An 18,464-nucleotide genomic window follows, 5' to 3' on the forward strand; every position below is an offset into this window, starting at 1 on the left:
ATAAAAATTATAGATACATTGTTTCAATTTGATATACATATAATATTGATACATCATCCAGTAGTTGGAAAGTATGTTGATATAGATCAAATAAGAAAAAAATCTGTTTTGATTAGCACTTTTAATGTTTCGTTTTTTTTTGTTGCATTTTCATATTTGTATAAATATCTGACTTCATTCGTGCTTAGTCCATGGGATAGAGTAAAAACATTGTAATTTAACGATGAAATAGAACTCACCGACTCTTGCAGTAGTAAATTGTTGTATACCATTCAAATATATGTGAGAATAATATAAAAGTTTTTTTAGAATTGATAAATTCAGTTTGATAGTTTGATTAAAATGTTTTTATTCTCTCATATAGACAAAGTTCGAATGGAGTTGGACACTTTACAGTTTAAGCCAACGATATGCCAACTTGCTTCTACAAGGGTCACAACCCTCAGTAATCGGGAATAATACGGAGAAGAAGAAGAGAATGCCAATTTAGGGGCTTACTTTACATTTTTGGCTCGAAAGGTTTAAATTTATTGACCTGAAAAGTTTACATTTGTTGACTTGGAGAGCGAACTTTTTTGAACCGGAAGCACAATTTCCCTAGCTTTTCTTTCTAGCAAAATCAAAGTTAGACTGTTTCCACGAAATAATATAAAATTTTTGATCGTTTTAAGCGTAGCTGGGCGATATAACGAATTATGCACAGTAATAAAATCAATATTATTTGACTTTGTCTACCTTGAATTCATTCATAAGCAGAGTTTATAGTGAAAGAAATATACATATCGCTCACTCCTTTCAAGAACGTCACAAATCAAAAAACTTGATTTTTCAGGAGAACGTTTTTAAAGTTTAAAAATATATTACATTTTATTAAAAATAAATACTAAGACACTTATTGAACTTTTTACTGTGCAACAAATCTTTTTAGGTTAAACCTGAAGGTTTTTTCTGTATTTAAAAAATAAATAGTTTATTTAAAAAAAATAATTAAACAATACCTTTTCTCCAAATTGCAAAAACAATACTTTCTGCCCTGTAGCAGGTAAATATTAAGTTAAAAATATGGCGCTTTTGCCGGGATATAGTACATTTTCTGGGCATTCCGAAAACACGCACAACTGAAAATTGACGATTTTTGATTTATGACGTTCTTGAAAGGAGTGAGCGATATATGGTGGGCTTTTTATTCCATATAATGCGGTAGAAAGGCGTTCCGGCACCTTTTTTCATGGATTTTTAAAAAAAAAATCATTTGCAACATCGATTAGACGAACCAATGCTTACGAAATTATAATCTATATTTATACAATTCGTCAAAACGATAAAATATTGTAGTGTAATGAATGTTTAAATGATATTTGAAAATATTTTTAAGTGAGTTCCAGGACCTTTTATGTTTAAAAAAAGCCCTGAATATATGTATGAAAATACCGGGTTGTGATGTGTAGCCTTTTTTCGCTGTCAAGCTCGAATTTCGCTTTCCGTTTTTTATTATTTTTTAAGGATAGTAATAAATAAATTAATTTTTTTAGAGTTTGTTACTGGCACCCGCCCCCTTCACACATCCACACATGCACACAAGTCCGAACGACACAAGTCGGTTATTTAGGTATGTTGTTGTTTATTTTATTCGACAGTGCTGTGTTCCGTGCCGTCTCTAGCCAGAGTCTGGTGTTCAGTAAAGTCAGTGTTCAGCCACCTCCGGGCCGACAGCCGACAGCCGACGGCCGACCAGATCTAATATCGATCAATTCGTATCGATTAAAGGCACGCGCCATCTTCGCGCGGGAACGGAAACAAATTTGAAACGAACTGTCACTTTCGGCGGGAATCAAACATCCGAACCAAATTTAAAACGGCAACATTGTTCCCGCGTCACCGCCACCGGGACTAATAAACTGGACTAAACAATATAGAAAGTACGTCTATAAAAGTACCTACATAATTACCTTGAAAACGCGCCGTAAACTACTGTAAACTTCAAATTGATACATAATTATTTTTCGCGCTCGAGTCAACCGTTTTACGTGTTTTTAAATGTTTTTAATACGTATAATGTATCGTTTATGTTTGAATTTCGGGGTCTCGCCCTCGGGGTAACGAATAAGTACCTATTTATCGCGAGTTTGCGAATTTTTCGTTCGTTTTTTGTCGGCTTTTTATCTGAGGAGTGCGTGTGCGTTATCTGTCCTCCTGAGAAGTCCGCTGGTGTTAGTATAGCGTGCATATCCTGCGCCGGTGTGAGAATGTTTGGTTAAGTTCTACACACACACTCGAGCGGGCTATTTTGACATTGCTTATTTGTTTTACACTCACAACCAAACTTTGTACGCCATGTATTATGTCGTATGACGCAATGACACGAATGTACGAGCGGCAAGTTCCTGGACTTTAATTATTATTCTATGCGTTCGATTTTTTAAAAATGTTTTCTTTTCTTTTCACGAAAAGTTCGGCCGGAGCGCGGGGGCGGTCGTGTGAATAGGACCTACTCGGTTTATTTGTTTTGTTTGTGTGATATAATTGTTTAAAATGGCGGTGAAATGTTTACAAAAGGAGTGACTTGTGGGACGATCGGGTTAGCGCGAGGAGTCGAGTGCTTTGTGAGTTCGGTTCGGTGTTTTCAGTGCAAAAAAACATAGGATTGCCATTTGCCGAGGAGACCTAGCAACACTGGACTGACTGTAAGGGTAATCCCCGTTTAATTATTTTATTTATTTTGGCCGTCTACGAGCTCAGTTATCCTGTATCTTGCCTAAACCTTCCTACTAGACGAATGAGACAAATAAATGTACTATATGACAAATCTTGATTGATACTCGTATAAGATATTGAATCCATTGTATCTACATATTGTATTGTTTTTAGGAAACAACCTTATTTATTTATTATGAACAAACACGTTCACTATCATTTTTAAGATATTTAAACTGAATATGCCATAAATCCTTGTGCATAAGAGGAGGAGAATATACAGTATCGTACATATTAATTGAAACAAAACTTTTTTGTCGTATTTTCGCACAATGTTTTGTAAAATCTTTTGTTCATTAGTTATATCACAAATTAATATTCAATATAATATCTATGGTCTCAATCAAAGGTTTTACTGTTCTTGGCATCTATTATATAAGGTTTTGGCACGTGGATGCCATTTTTTCGTCTCGAAACCATACCTGAATTATAGACAAAATTAGCTTTTCCACCGCAGTGAAATCAATTTTGGAGAGTCGATTCTTACAGATTGCCGATAGATTTTCAACTAGGTAAACCTTAATGTCTGGCAAAATTCTTAAACAGTCCAACACAGTTCTTAGTTTTTGTGTGAAGAATTTCATATTTTTTTTGGATTTGTGGCAGGGGGTTAAATACTGCTGAAATATTCCATTACAGTTTGACCTCCGTTTTTCTGGTAGCATATTTTTCCTGTAGAATTGGGTAATACCTATCGCTATTCATCATCTCAGTCACTGAAAGAAGCAGCCCTGGTCCATAATACGAGGAACATCCCAAAACATTTTTTTAGAGGGTGTTGAAAATTGCGAAAAAAAGTTTTGTTTCAATTAATTTGTTGGATACTGTACTTAAATATTATTAATACAAGAAAACTTATCTAATATTCGCTGGTAGAATCCATTTTAATAATGGGGACATTATTTTAGAACCGCCTCCGCTTCCGTAGTGTAGTGGTCAGCACGCTCGGCTACCGTTCTGGAGGACCCGGGTTCGATTCCCATGGGGAAAGAATAAATATGAGTGATTTTTTCACTGTAATATTTATTCAATATTACCCTGGACTGGTACTTGAAGCGGAGAGCTGATCACCTTTCCTTCATGTATAAACGATCAAGATAACACTGCGTTTATATGACGCAGTGCCCTATGCACCATTGGGGTGCGGATAAGGGTCTTATTAGTATTTTACAACAAATCTTAAAATATAAAAAAATGCAATATTCCATTGTAAAAATGGCGCCTACCCTACCATATAATAAATATATAAACCTTCATAGCGACAATACAGAATTACCGTACAAGAGTATCAAATCCCTTCTTGTACGTTGAAATTTGTGGATGGATATCGTAGTTGGGCAACTAACGATCAAAAAGTATAAATCCCCTCTAGAGCACGACTATGATGTTCGCTTCACCCACAACGACGATAATCCCAAGAGTTAAAAAAGGAAGGAGTTGATAGTTCCTACTTCCTATAATTTGTAATTTGTTCTATGCGGAAGTAAAAGAGGAAACAATATATCGTAGTCATACAGGAGAAAGTGACCAAGTGCATTTTTTACAAAAACGTGATCATTGACTATTTGATATCTTACTAGCTTAATATTGCCCTAAAAAACATCCCAAAGATTTTTAAACTTGAAAATATAGTATATTGACTTGTTAAAAATGACTAACTGCATTGGTGTTTATTTTCTTGCCAAGCAAAAGTGACTTAAATAGCCCTCCTGAACATTTTACGTTTTGGTAGTTAGTCACTTTCTCCTGTACGACTGGGATAAAGGCACACTTTCCATTCCTCGTCATAACACATCATTCTTCAATAATTCCTCCTCTTTATGTATCAATTTTAAATCAAACACAGATTTTTTGAGTCTACTAAGTTGTATTTTAATAACAAAAACACATTGAAAAAATATTATGTTGTGACAATTGTTAGGGCATTATCAAACGAATGATATTCGAATGACATTCGTTTGATAATGCCCTAACAAGGCGAAATAATTGTCACAATATTAATTTTTTATGTGTTTTTGTTGATAAGATACAACTTAGTAGACTCAAAAAATTAAAATGGAGTTCTACAAATTAAACGTCAAATCAATAAATAATTCCTTCTCTGTCCAAGCGGCCAGACTATGGAATAAATTGCCTTTCCTTGTAAAAATGCATTTTCTTTAATAACTTTGAAGAAACATCTGTGACATTACTATCTATTATTAGATTGCTAACTGTCCATCAAACCTCCTCCCCTTGTTTTTCCCTCTACCTCCTTCCCTAAACTCCCTTTCCTTTGCCTTCCTTGTTATGTAATTTATATTATGTAATTTACGTGTTTTTTTTTAATGTTCAAGCACTATCTACCCTCTGATTGCAAACAGCTATATATGGTATCAAACGTTTTGACCAATATTACTAGTCTGATATTGCTTTTCAGCAATAAGCCCGACAATCTACTTATTTCTATTCTGTACATGATGTTTAAATATATTTCTTCTCCGTCTTATTCCTCATTGCTGAGGGTTGTGACCCTTGCAGAAGCAATGACTCTTCTCCAGTTATCCCTTGACTGCGCTGCACGTAGCGCTCCAACCACTGAGGTGCCTGCTGCTGCCTTAATTTGATCGGTCCATCGTGTGAGGATCTTCCTCTCCCTCTCGTTCCTTCCAGGCTACCGATCACAACTAGTCGTTCCAGGCTATCTTCGTTGCCACGCACAACGTGTCCAAAGAACTGGAGAATCCGTCGGGTACAGATATTGGCCAGAGTCAAGCCATCCAAGCGTAGTTCCTGGCGAATGGAAATATATATATATATATAAATATATATATATATATATATATATATATATATATATATATATATATATATATATATATATATATATATATATATATATATATATATATATATATATATATATATATATATATATATATATATATATATATATATATATATATATATATATATATATATATTATTAATTAAAAAATTATGAAATTCTAATTTTAAACTACACTTGGTAACATTCAATATATATATATATATATACATATATATATATATATATATATATATATATATATGTATATATATATATATATATATATATATATATATATATATATATATATATATATATATATATATATATATATATATATATATATATATATATATATATATATATATATATATATATATATATATATATATATATATATATATATATATATGTAAGTAAGTTTCATGAACGTACTTCTATTAAAAACCGTTATTGATATTTATAGTAATAAAAACCTTGAAAGTAAAAATAGTCGCTCTATTGTAATGTCTACCAGTACGTTAATGAAATCTGATTCACGGTAAATATTTTTTTACACAAATTTTATGACTGTATCGTTTCTAACTATAAATAAATGTGTAACATATGAAAATACTCCGTTTTGATCATTCAATGTCACTCAATTTTTAAAGCTTACCTATATCAAAATGTTCTATATATCTTCTTTCCTCTTCTTCAAACTCTTCTTATCCGCACCCCGATAGTGCATAGAACACTGCATCAAATAAACGCAGTGTTATCTTGATCATTAACACATGAAGGAAAGGTGATCAGCCCTCCGCTTCAGGTACCAGTCCAGGGTGATAAAGAATAAATATGAGAGTGAAAATACCACTTATAATTATTTGACTCCCCCCTTGAGAATCGCAACCGGGACCTCCAGAACGGTAGCCGAGCGTGCTCACCATTACACTACGGAGGCGGACATTCTACTGATATGTAACATATAACATATTATGTTAATAGACACGAATTACAGGTTAATTGATCCAATCATAATAAATATACTCAGTTTTGCAAAAAATCTTTGAGAAAAAATATTTTTTGTTAACAAAATTCATATCGCTCACTCCTTTCAAGAACGTCATAAATCAAAGTACTTGATTTTTCAAGAGATCGTTTTTAAAGTTTAAAAACATAATACAATGTTTTAAAAATAAATATCAAGCCACTTATTGAACTTTTTACTGTGTTACTGATTTTTTTCGGTAAAACTTGAATGTTCTAAATTTGAAAAATATTTAGTTTATTAAAAAAAATAATTAAACAAGACCTTTTCTTCCTTTAATACAATGTTTTAAAAATAAATATCAAGCCACTTATTGAACTTTTTACTGTGTTACTGATTTTTTTCGGTAAAACTTGAATGTTCTAAATTTGAAAAATATTTAGTTTATTAAAAAAAATAATTAAACAAGACCTTTTCTTCAAAATGCAAAAAAAAAACATTTTCTGCCCTGCAGCGGGTAAATAATAATTTAAAAATATGCCTCTTTTGCTGGGATATAGTACATTTTATGGGCATTCCGAAAACATGCACAACTGAAAATTGACGATTTTTGACGTTCTTGAAAGGAGTGAGCTATATAACATATTATGTTAATAGACACGAATTACACGTTAATTGATCCAATCATAATATGTAAATATACTCAGTTTTGCAAAAATCTTTGAGAAAAAATATTTTTTTGTTAACAAAATTCATATGGGAAGACGGTTAAACGGCCTTTTTTCTTATATTTCAAGTTTTTTGTAATAGATATGTATCTTTATATCGAATGCAAACATATTTTTGTCAATTTATGAATAATTTAACATACATTAGCGGGTTTTAAAGTGAATATGAATTTATGTCTTAATATGAGAAAGAGCCACGCAATTTGGCATCTCCTGACAGCTAAACAAATAAGCAAGATTTCAAAATGGAGTATGGACACAGTTTAAAAACAGTTTTTTACATCTCAACATAGATGAAGAAGAATATGAAAGTAAATAATCAAAACGTTTTTCAACAACATGTGCACTACACGGAATTTTACCGTCCGGCACCTCAGTTAGCGTTTTAAAACGATGATTGGCTTGTGCTTTTGTCCATCTTTCTTTCACGCTAAACTGTCGTAGTCGCTTTCATTTTTCAAAACCGGACTGCCGGACGGTGAAATTCCGGGTAGTGCACAAACGCCCTTTAGCTTGGTCGAGTTTACGCGCACCGTGATCACGCATCGATCGAGAACACCGATCCGAAGAAAGAAAGACAAAAACACAAGCCAATAGAAGCCAATCATCCGTCCCGGGTTCGATTCCCAGGGGGGGGGGTCAAATAAACATATGTGATTTTTTTCTCTCTAAGGTTTATTCAAATTACCCTGGACTGGTACCTGAAGCGGGAGGCTGATCACCTTTCCTTCATGTGTTAACGATCGAGATGACATTGCGTTTATATGATGCAGTGCCCTATGCACCATTGGGGTTCAGATAAAGGTTTAAAAAGAAGAGGAAGTAAAGGAAAACCTTGATAAAACGGATTGAAAAAAACTGCCTACCCTATTAAGTAGTACCTAGCTCACGATACTACCTACCTCTACTGCCTACCTTAGTAAGTAGTACCAGCTTACCTTACCACCCACCTCTACTGCTTACCTTAGTAAGTAGTACCAGCTTACCTTACCACCCATCTCTACTGCCTACCTTAGTAGGTAGTACCAGCTTACCTTACCACCCACCTCTACTGCCTACCTTAATTAATTCTCTGTGCACGCCACTGCTGGCAACAATCGTTGTGGATATATATTTTTTTAAATTACTTAGTGTCGCTTTCGCTCTTTTCTGTTCCCGGCGTCGATATCGTATCTTGCGAGAAATGCTGCAAGTCCACGATACTACTTGTATACATTTCCAAACATAACTAGTAAGTTTAAAAGTACATAATCTATTTTTCAAATGTCCCCTCGTCAAAGCGCTGTTGCTTCTCTAAGAAATCAGGGTTGACAACATTTTAGCTCGTAAACGTGTTCGAATCATTCATTTCTTCGAAAACCAGTCGAACCTCCATATAACAAAATCGGCGAATTACACCAAATAACCGTTTTTTCTGTGAGTTTTTGATGTACACCAACTAAATAAAGAAAACTAGATTCTCGACTATTGACTAATAAAACATCCTTCTAACCCTTATCCGCACCCAATGGTGAAGATAAGGTGATCAGTCCTCCGCTTCAGGGTAATATTGAATAAATATTAAGATATAAGTGAAGAAATCACGTATATTGATTATAAAATTTTACTTGAAGATTTTACTTAAAATATCAATTACCTCTAATTTAGTTGATTACTACGTACAATTCTAACCACAAGCGACTCGAATGTCTCTGCGGTAGCTTGTTTTAGTAGAGGTATGCAACCCCGGGCGACCTAGTCATTGTACACACACTACTTCATGTATATATATATATATATATATATATATATATATATATATATATATATATATATATATATATATATATATATTTATAAATATGTGTATATATATATTTCGTAATCATACAGGAGAAAGTGACCTAGTCATTTTTTACAAAAACATGATCATTGACTATTTGATATCTTACTAGCTTAATATTGCCCTGAAAAAAATCCCAAAGGATTTTAAACTTGGAAGTATAATAATATATTGACTTCTTAGAAATGACTAACTGCATTGATGTTTATTTTCTTGCCAAGCAAATATATATATATATATATATATATATATATATATATATATATATATATATATATATATATATATAAATATTTATATATATATATATATATATATATATATATATATATATATATATATATATATATATATATATAAATATATATATATAAAACTAGCTATCGTATAGTTCAGAGCACATGTCCGTATGTGCGTATGTTGAACAAGGAATCAATGGAGAAAATCTGCTATTGTATCAGCCAACCTCGTTCTTGACCCGACACCATTATCGCACCATATTATCTTGTCGCTTTGACCTTCCTAAAACTGCCAAACATTTCAACTTCTCCGGCTGTGAGATAAAAACGCCGAGATACATGATGCGACTCGACGTTTATTTCATTGAGTCAGGATGTTTTTTTACGAAATTATCAATGAATAACTTTTCATTGAATATTTTTTATATCGATATAAATTACTAGTATTTAAGCGAATTAGTTGTTTACTACTACCTAATTAAACAAAATTGTTAAAATAATATTATTAATGGACTCTATTATTACATTTTATCTTTAGCGGTTTGAAAAAAAAATATATATCAAACAATCATATTTTTTTGACATCTCAGCATAGACGAAGAAGAATATAGAAGTCTGGACATTTATGGGGCTAACGATGGTCAAAGGGTGGTTAAAGTGATCACTTTACACACGTAACATTCACCAATTCTACCCATGATTGACAACTACACTAATCAAACTCTTGGAAGTTCTTTGTATGTTAACCAATTTAGAAACATTTTTCTTGAATCACTAGAGACATCTATTGGTAAGATGAAAAGAAGCTTTTTGACTGAGCAGAAACTCTTTCATTTGTATGTGAGGTCCGTGCGTTTAATTTGAATACAATCCAGGATTCGTATCGTACATCCAGGATTGTACATTATCCAGGATCCTACATCTATGTATATTTTGTCCACCTCCGTAGTGCAATGATCAGCACGCTCGGCTACCTTCTGGAGGTTCTGGGTTTTATTCCCAGGGGGGTCTAATAAGATGAATATCACCCTGGACTTGTACTTGATGTGGAGGGCTATCATCTTTCCTTCATGTGTTAACTATCAATAAAACACTGATTTTCATGTCACCAATAGATGTCTCTAGTGAAGTTCTAGTGATTCAAGAACACTGTTTCAAAATAGTTTCAAATATATAGAATTTCCAAGAATTTGAGTAGTGTGGTTGTCAAAAATGGGTAGAATTGGTGAATGTTACACGTGTGAAAAGTGATCACTTAAACCAGCCTATGACGGTCGTCAGCCCCGTAAATGTCCAGACTTCTATATTCTTCTTCATCTTTGATGAGATGTCAAAAAATAATAAGATAACACTGCGTTTATATGGTGCAGTGCCCTGTGCACTGCACCATATAAACGCAGGATGTGCGGATGAGGTTTCGAATGATGAATGTACATTCGATGAATATTCAGGGAATATTTTCGGACAGACGGTGGACATCCCTGTTTGTGTAGTGTAGAGTGTGGCGCGGCGCATTGTTGGTATTTCCATGCTAAAGCAAACATTCGCATCCTGTGTTATTTATGTGTATTGTCTGGCACATCCTGTTTTTATTTACACTCACACACTCACACACTCACACGCTCACACGCTCACACGCGCGCCCGTGTTTGCCCAAGGAGCATCTATGTATCATACACGCTACATACGTAATACTACACACGCACACTCACGTCACCTATAGCTGCTAACTGCCATCGTGTCGTCTGTGGTGAGGGGAGAGGATAGAACGCCAAACCTCTAATCTGTATACAATATCTCATCTTCTTCAATGAATTTTTCGCAGATACTTTGTGGCACATTTTATAAGCTTTATAAAATAAAACAACTTTGTTTTTAACCTTTAAGCATCTATATATCATACACGCTGCATACGTAATACTACACACACACACGTGCACACTCACGTCACCTATAGCCAGGGCCGATTTCGGACCAATAACTGCTAACTGCCATCGTGTCGTCTGTGGTGAGGGGAGAGGATAGAACGCCAAACCTCTAATCTGTATACAAAATCTCATCTTCTTCAATGAATTTTTCGCAGATACTTTGTGGCACATTTTATAAGCTTTATAAAATAAAACAACTTTGTTTTTAACCACTTTTTTATTTGTACATTTTTTCTCCAACCAGTTTCGACAAGAACCTTGTCATCATCAGGGTTGAACATGTACGTGTTTAACCCTGATGATAACAAGATTCTTGTCAAAACCGGTTGGAGAAAAAATGTACCAATAAAAAAGTGGTTCAGACCAAGTTGTTTCATTTTATAAAGATTATTGTAATTATCGTAAATAAATAATAAAATAAATAAATAATGAAATAAGGAAAGAATGCAAGGCTGAGATAAGTAATATCGATAAAATTAAGAAAGGTGTGTTGAGATGATTTGGACATGTCGCTCACTCCTTTCAAGAACGTCATAAATCAAAAATCGGCAATTTTCAGTTGTGCATGTTTTCGAAATGCCCAGAAAATTTACTATATCTCAGCAAAAGCGGCATATTTTTAATTTAATATTTACCCGCTTCAGGGCAGAAAGTATTGTTTTTGCATTTTGAAGAAAAGGTATTGTATAATATTTTTTTTAAATATACTAAATATTTTTCAAATGGAGAAAAAACCTTCAGGTTTTACCTAAACAGTTCTGTTGCACAGTAAAAAGTTCTGTAAGTGGCTTGATATTTATTTTTAATACATTGTATTATATTTTTTTATCTTTAAAAACGTTCTCCTGAAAAATCAAGTATTTTGATTTATGACGTTCTTGAAAGGAGTGGGCGATGTGGAATGTAAGAGTGAGGAAAGAACGGTTAAAAAAAATTATGAGGCGAATGTAGTTGGAAAAAGAAGCAGAGGAAGATCGAGGAAAACCTGGCACAATCAGGTATGTCAAATACTTGAAAGCGGACGGATCAGGAGTCGTAATAATCGTCAAGTATGTATGAAGAGATGCATGAATGTAGAAGAGGCGAAGAATGTTTGCAAAGACAGAGTGGTGTAGCGTTCGATTTTCTCTGCCTACCCCTGCGGAGAAGCGGCGTGATGGTTAGTTAGTAAGTTATTATAATTATTATTTACTTCCATCGTGCTATCCTTTAGCAAGGGATTTTTTTTTAAAAACCCTTATCCGCCCCCCAATGGTGCATAGGGCACTGCTTCATATGATCGCAGTGTTATCTTGATCGTTAACACATGAAGGAAATGTGATCAGCCCTCCGCTTCAGGTACCAGTCCAGGGTAATATTGAATAAATATTACAGTGAAAAATCACTCATATTTATTTTACCCCCCCCTGGGAATCGAACCCGGATCCTCCAGAACGGTAGCCGAGCGTGCTGACTATTACACTACGGAGGCGGACACTAGCAAGGGATAGAACGCCAAAACACTATCACAGCGCAGATTTAGGTCTAATCTGCAAAATTACAGAAAAATACTACATTTTTTACGTTTGTATTTTCTTTTTGTTGTTGTAAATAGATACGCATACGAGTTGTCGATATGATGAATAATAATATACATAGTAAATACTTGAATACTGTAGTACGGATTATCTCTGTCCTTGATCTAATCACAACGCGAAATAGCCCCATTTTCTGATTAAAAACGTGTCCTCAGTTTAAGGCTCCAGTCTACCAAATGTCGTTTGTTACCTGCGATAAACATTCCAGGTTTTATATTATTTCGAGAAATAAAAATACTTTGTGTTCTGATCCACTCACATTTTTATTAACCAACTGGTTTCGGCAACAACCTGTTGCCCTCTTCAGGGTTTAATTTATTACTGAAGAGGGCAACAGGTTGTTGCCGAAACCAGTTGGTTAATAAAAATGTGAGTGGATCAGAACACAAAGTATTTTTATTTCTCGAAATAATATATCAATACGATCCACAAAGTTAATGCTTTCAATATTCAAAACATTCCAGGTTTTATTTGGTAAATACCACTATTTCAACAAACACTGGTTTTTACCGAGTAAAACTTTAATTGAAAATGGATGTATTATTTATAATGATTCTGCATTAACTTATTTTTTTTAAAAGAAAGGCACTTGTGATACCTGTGGTATAATTACACTTGTGATGTAATAATACCACTCAATGCGTTTTATTTCATTAAACACAACTAGTTTCGAAAACTAACAGATGTTTTCACCTACAGGTAAAAAGTAAAACTAACGAGAAAAAATATTTAGATAAATAATAATACATAATAAATTGATAGGGTAAAAAATTTTCACCTGAAGATGAAAATATCTGTTTGTTTTCGAAACTAATAATAATAATAATAAAACCCTTATCCGCACCTCAATGGTGCATAGGGCACTGTGTCATATTAACGCAGTGTTATCTTGATCGTTTACACATGAATATTTATTCAATATTGCCCTGGACTGGTACCTGAAGCGGAGGGCTGATCACCTTTCCTTCATGTGTTAACGATCAAGAAAACACTGCGTTTATATGATGCAGTGCCCTATGCACCATTGGGGTGCGGATAAGGGTTTGAATGAATGAAAATGAGGATTTCCTTCGTAAAATCGGCCTGAAATTTTCAATACTTTTGTATTTTTTATTGAAATTTTTTGGAAAAAAACATCACAGAAGCCCGATTTGATTTTTTTACGCGGAAACGTCAAACCGCAGGCTCTTCAATCTAAATTTTGTGGTTGATGATTCAAAATACAAATTATTATCTTCTTCTTCTTTGTTGACAAGACAAGGTGATCAGTCCAGAGCAGATTTTTGGATACAGGAGTGAAATATATTTATAGGTTTTGCAAATGAGAGTGCTAAGGTTGTTGGGCAGTATTGATTTTTGGGAAAGGAAATGAAGAGATAATAGGAGATGAGAAAATGAAAATGAAGGCAATATTTAAGGCACTCAGGGTTGCAAACCTGTACTCGTGAAACCTCGTGATATATATAAGATACTTAAATTTGTAAAAATTCCTAAAAGAGTAAAAAAATGCAACTATTTCTGCAAAAAAATCATATATATTTGTTCGACCCCTTCCCCCGGGAATCGAACCTGGGTTAGTTAGTATAATAGTGTTGAAATACAATAAAAATACACTTTGAGAAACACTGTAGCATAATAGAAACATAAAATCATAATCATTGTTTATTTTTGATATCTGGTATTTCAATTTCTTTGATATTTTGAAAGATTACTTCCATAATCAAGGTTGCAATACTCCAGATATTATATCGCCCACTCCTTTCAAGAACGTCATAAATCTAAAATCTCGATTTTTCAGGAGAACGTTTTTAAAATTTAAAAATATAATACAATTTATTAAAAATAAATATCAAGCCACTTGTAGAACTTTTTGCTTTGCAACAGATCTTTTAAGGTAAAACCTGATTGTTTTTTCTCCATTTGAAAAATATTTATTATATTTAAAAAAATAATTAAACAATACCTTTTCTCCAAAATGCAAAAACAACACTTTCTGCCCTGTAGCGGGTAAATATTAAGTTAAAAATATGCCTCTTTTGCTGGGATATAGTACATTTTTCGGGCATTCCGAAAACATACACAACTGAAAATTGACGAATTTTGATTTATGACGTTCTTGAAAGGAATGAGCGATATATGATATACATAATCAGATTGAAAAAGTGAAAAGGTAATTCAATAATTATAATATATAATAGTTAGTAAGTTGTGGAATGCGGGAAAATGCCCATAAATGGCCACGTTGAGGTTCGCCACCCAGCTGGCCGCTTTTCCCGTGGAGGCGCAAAGAAGAGGATAGCGCATGAATGCAGGATTGCGACGTGGAATGTAAGAGGACGTATGGATGAAAAAATGAATGAACTGTGTGATGTAATGGAAAGTAAGTGTTTGGATTTGTTATGTGTGACTGAAAGCTGGAAAAAAGGTAGTGGATCGATGGAACGTGACGGCACTTTGATTCTCTGGTCTGGACTCCCGGAGTCAGATAGAGCTTGTCGGGGCGTCGCCGCGTTTCTATCACCCAGGATGGTAGAATGTATGAAAGAGTATGTGTTCGTCAACGCAAGACTCATGTTTGTCAGATTCAAAGTCGGGTTAACAAAGCTACTTGTTTTAATAGGATATGCCCCCGTCAACTCCGACAGCGAGTCTGAGAAGGATGAGTTTTGGTTGAATGTAATGAGTGTGATGAATGGAAAAATGAATAATGAAAAGGTAATTCTGGCCGGTGATTTGAATGGCTGGGTTGGTACAAGGAGAGACGGTTTTGAATCAGCGCTCGGTTTGTATGGAGATGCGAGAGTGAACGATAATGGGAAGAGATTGCTAGAGGTATGTCTGGAATGGAATCTCTTTGTGTCAAATACTTTTTTTGCACACAAGGGAATCCATCAATATACTTGGGAGAGATGTGATGAAAGATCTATTATCGATTATGTCGTCATTGACTCTAGATTGAGATCCGCCACAGTAGACACAAGAGTGTTCAGGGGGGCCGAAATGGAAACAGATCACTTTTTGGTAGTTTCAAGAGTGATTCTGTTCCAAGGGTGGAGGGCCAAAACGAACAAGGTGGCGGCTCCTTCTAGAGTCAAAGTAGAAAAGCTACAGAATGATGACATAAGAGTTAAGTTTGAAACAGACGTATGCAACAGGTTGATTGCGGAAGATGTAAATGAACTTAGTATAAATGAAATGTGGGAACATCTGAAAGGTAGTGTGTGTGAATCCGCAAAGGTAGTGTGTGGTACAGCGGTACAAGGAAGGAAAAAAGGCGACGCGTGGTGGGATGATGATGTTAAGGATTTAGTGAAAGAGAAGAAGAATGCGTGGTTAAAGTGTTTGGCAGTGAGGAATAAAAGCTCCGCTGAGTATGAATCGGTTAAAAAAGTATACAAGGATTGTAAAATGAAAGTTAAGCAAGGGGTGAGTGAACGAAAACGTTTGTTGAGGAAGGATGAAGGAGTAAAAATGTCAAAAAATTTCCAAGAAAATATAAAAATTTTCTGGAAAGAAGTCAAAAACTCCCGAAGTCTAAGCTTGAATGTATGTACGAAATCGATTGCAGCGAAAGACGGAAAAATGGTGACGAATGAAAAAGATATAAAAGAGAGATGGAAAGAGTATTTCGAGGAGGTGTATGAAACACATACGATTAATAACGCTAGTGACGTAAGTACATTTCCCCGAATATGTGTGAATGATGTTTCAAGAGAGATAAGTATGGAAGAAATTAAGAATGCCACTAAGTCTTTGAAAAATGGAAAGGCTCTAGGATTCGACAATTTTGCCGCAGAATACGTCAAGAATGGTGGCGAAATAGTTCTCACATGGTTGCATAGGCTCTTTAACCGTTGTCTGGAGGAAAGTTATACTCCGGTGGATTGGAGAAGGGCAGTTATAATGCCTCTCTACAAGGGTAAAGGTTCTAGGGTGGAATGTGGGAACTATAGAGCAATCAGTCTATTGAGTGCTGTTGGCAAGATGTATGGTCGAATCCTTATTGAAAGAGTGAGAACCATAACAAAGGACAAAGTGTGGGATGTCCAGAGTGGATTTATGAATGGGAGAGGATGTACGGATCAAATTTTTGCCTTGCGCAACATTACTGAAAAGTTTTTGTCCAAAAACCAAAAGCTTTTCTGTGCTTTTGTGGATTTGCAGAAAGCGTATGACCGAGTTGATAGAACGAAGCTATGGAAGGTGTTATCTGAGTATGGGGTAAGCAGTAAACTTATCCAAGGCATAGCATCCTTGTACGAGGATAGCACTGCATGCATAAGGGTAAGTGGTTCATTTTCATCCTGGCTTAGCATCTCTAAAGGTGTTAAGCAGGGATGTGTAATGTCACCGTGGCTGTTTAACCTATACATGGATAATTGCATGAAAGAACTGAAAGATTTAAATGTTGGAGCCAGAATGAATAATTTGACTGTCTGTTGCCTTTTGTATGCTGACGATGCTGTTCTTCTTGCCGATAGCAGAGAAGACCTGCAGGCGTTGGTGACAAAAGTGTATAATGTGTGCAAGGAAAGTGACTTATTGATGAATGTTAGCAAATCTAAGATTATGGTTTTTGAAAGAGAAGAATGCAGATCTGAATGTGAAATATTGGTAAACGGAGAGATTCTGGAACAGGTAGATGATTTCGTGTATTTGGGTAGTATGTTTTCTAGGGATGGAAAGATTGATAAAGATATAGAAAGGAGAGTGAATGCTGGGAACAAAGTGAACGGTGCACTGAAATCAGTTATAGCAAATAAAAACCTATCAGCGGAAGCTAAACTGGCAGTGCACAACGGAGTCCTGGTTCCAACTCTAATGTATGGAAGTGAAACATGGAGTTGGCAAAAGAAGGATGAAAGTAGACTGAATGCAGTCGAAATGCGATCTCTCAGAAGAATGTGTAACAAAACGATGTATGATAGATGTGCGAATAGTGAAATAAGGAATGAATGCAAAGCTGAGATAAGCATTATCGATAAAATTAAGAAAGGTGTGTTGAGATGGTTTGGACATGTAGAACGAATGAGTGAGGAAAGAACGGTAAAACAAATTTATGAGGCGAATGTTAGCGGGAAAAGAAGCAGAGGAAGACCGAGAAAAACATGGCACGATCAGGTATGCCAAATACTTGAAAGTGGTCAGGTTAGGAGTCGTAACAATCGGCGGGTATGTATGAGGAGATGCATGAACGTGGAAGAGGCGAAGAATGTTTGCAAGGACAGAGTGGTGTGGCGCTCTATTCTCTCTGCCTACCCCTGCGGGGAAGCGGCGTGATGGTTAGTTAGTTAGTTAGTTAGTTAATTCAATAATAGTAACATGTTAATTGTATTATTTATTTATTCGGCATTAACTTTGTGAAATGACATGTTGATTATTTAAAAAAAAAACAAACACTTGAAATACCACTTAATGAGTTTTATTTTTAAATACGACTAGTTTCGAAAACTTACAGATGTTTTCATCTTCTGGTTTTTTGTTCGTGAGTTTTAGTTTTAATTTTTCTCTCTTTTTTGAGTGTATGTTAGGTTAAAATCGTTAAAAACAATAAAAAAATGTATTAAAAAAGAACTCCACCGACAAGACACACAAGGTGGCTTGGAGGGTCTCTACAAAAAAATCTAAATATGTAAA

At 34.6% G+C, this 18,464-nt stretch overlaps 1 protein-coding gene across 4 annotated transcripts in view; it reads left to right on the forward strand.

Moving 5' to 3' along the window:
* The first annotated feature begins 1,635 nt into the window (after positions 1 to 1,635).
* Positions 1,636 to 18,464, forward strand: part of FoxP (forkhead box transcription factor P) — a 117,343-nt gene continuing 100,514 nt past the window's right edge. The window contains exons 1-2 of one of the 4 annotated variants that reach the window (XM_088273548.1): positions 1,662 to 1,919; positions 2,452 to 2,684. The gene's annotated coding sequence lies outside the window, so the exon portion shown is untranslated. Of the gene's footprint in view, positions 2,691 to 18,464 lie in introns of all 4 variants that reach the window. The other 3 variants (XM_088273554.1, XM_088273563.1, XM_088273571.1) reach the window with 3 other exon arrangements.

This window comes from Brachycentrus maculatus, unplaced genomic scaffold, assembly GCF_059751285.1.
Source record: "Brachycentrus maculatus isolate JH-2025_06_01 unplaced genomic scaffold, ASM5975128v1 h1tg000033l, whole genome shotgun sequence".
NCBI lineage: Eukaryota > Metazoa > Arthropoda > Insecta > Trichoptera > Brachycentridae > Brachycentrus > Brachycentrus maculatus.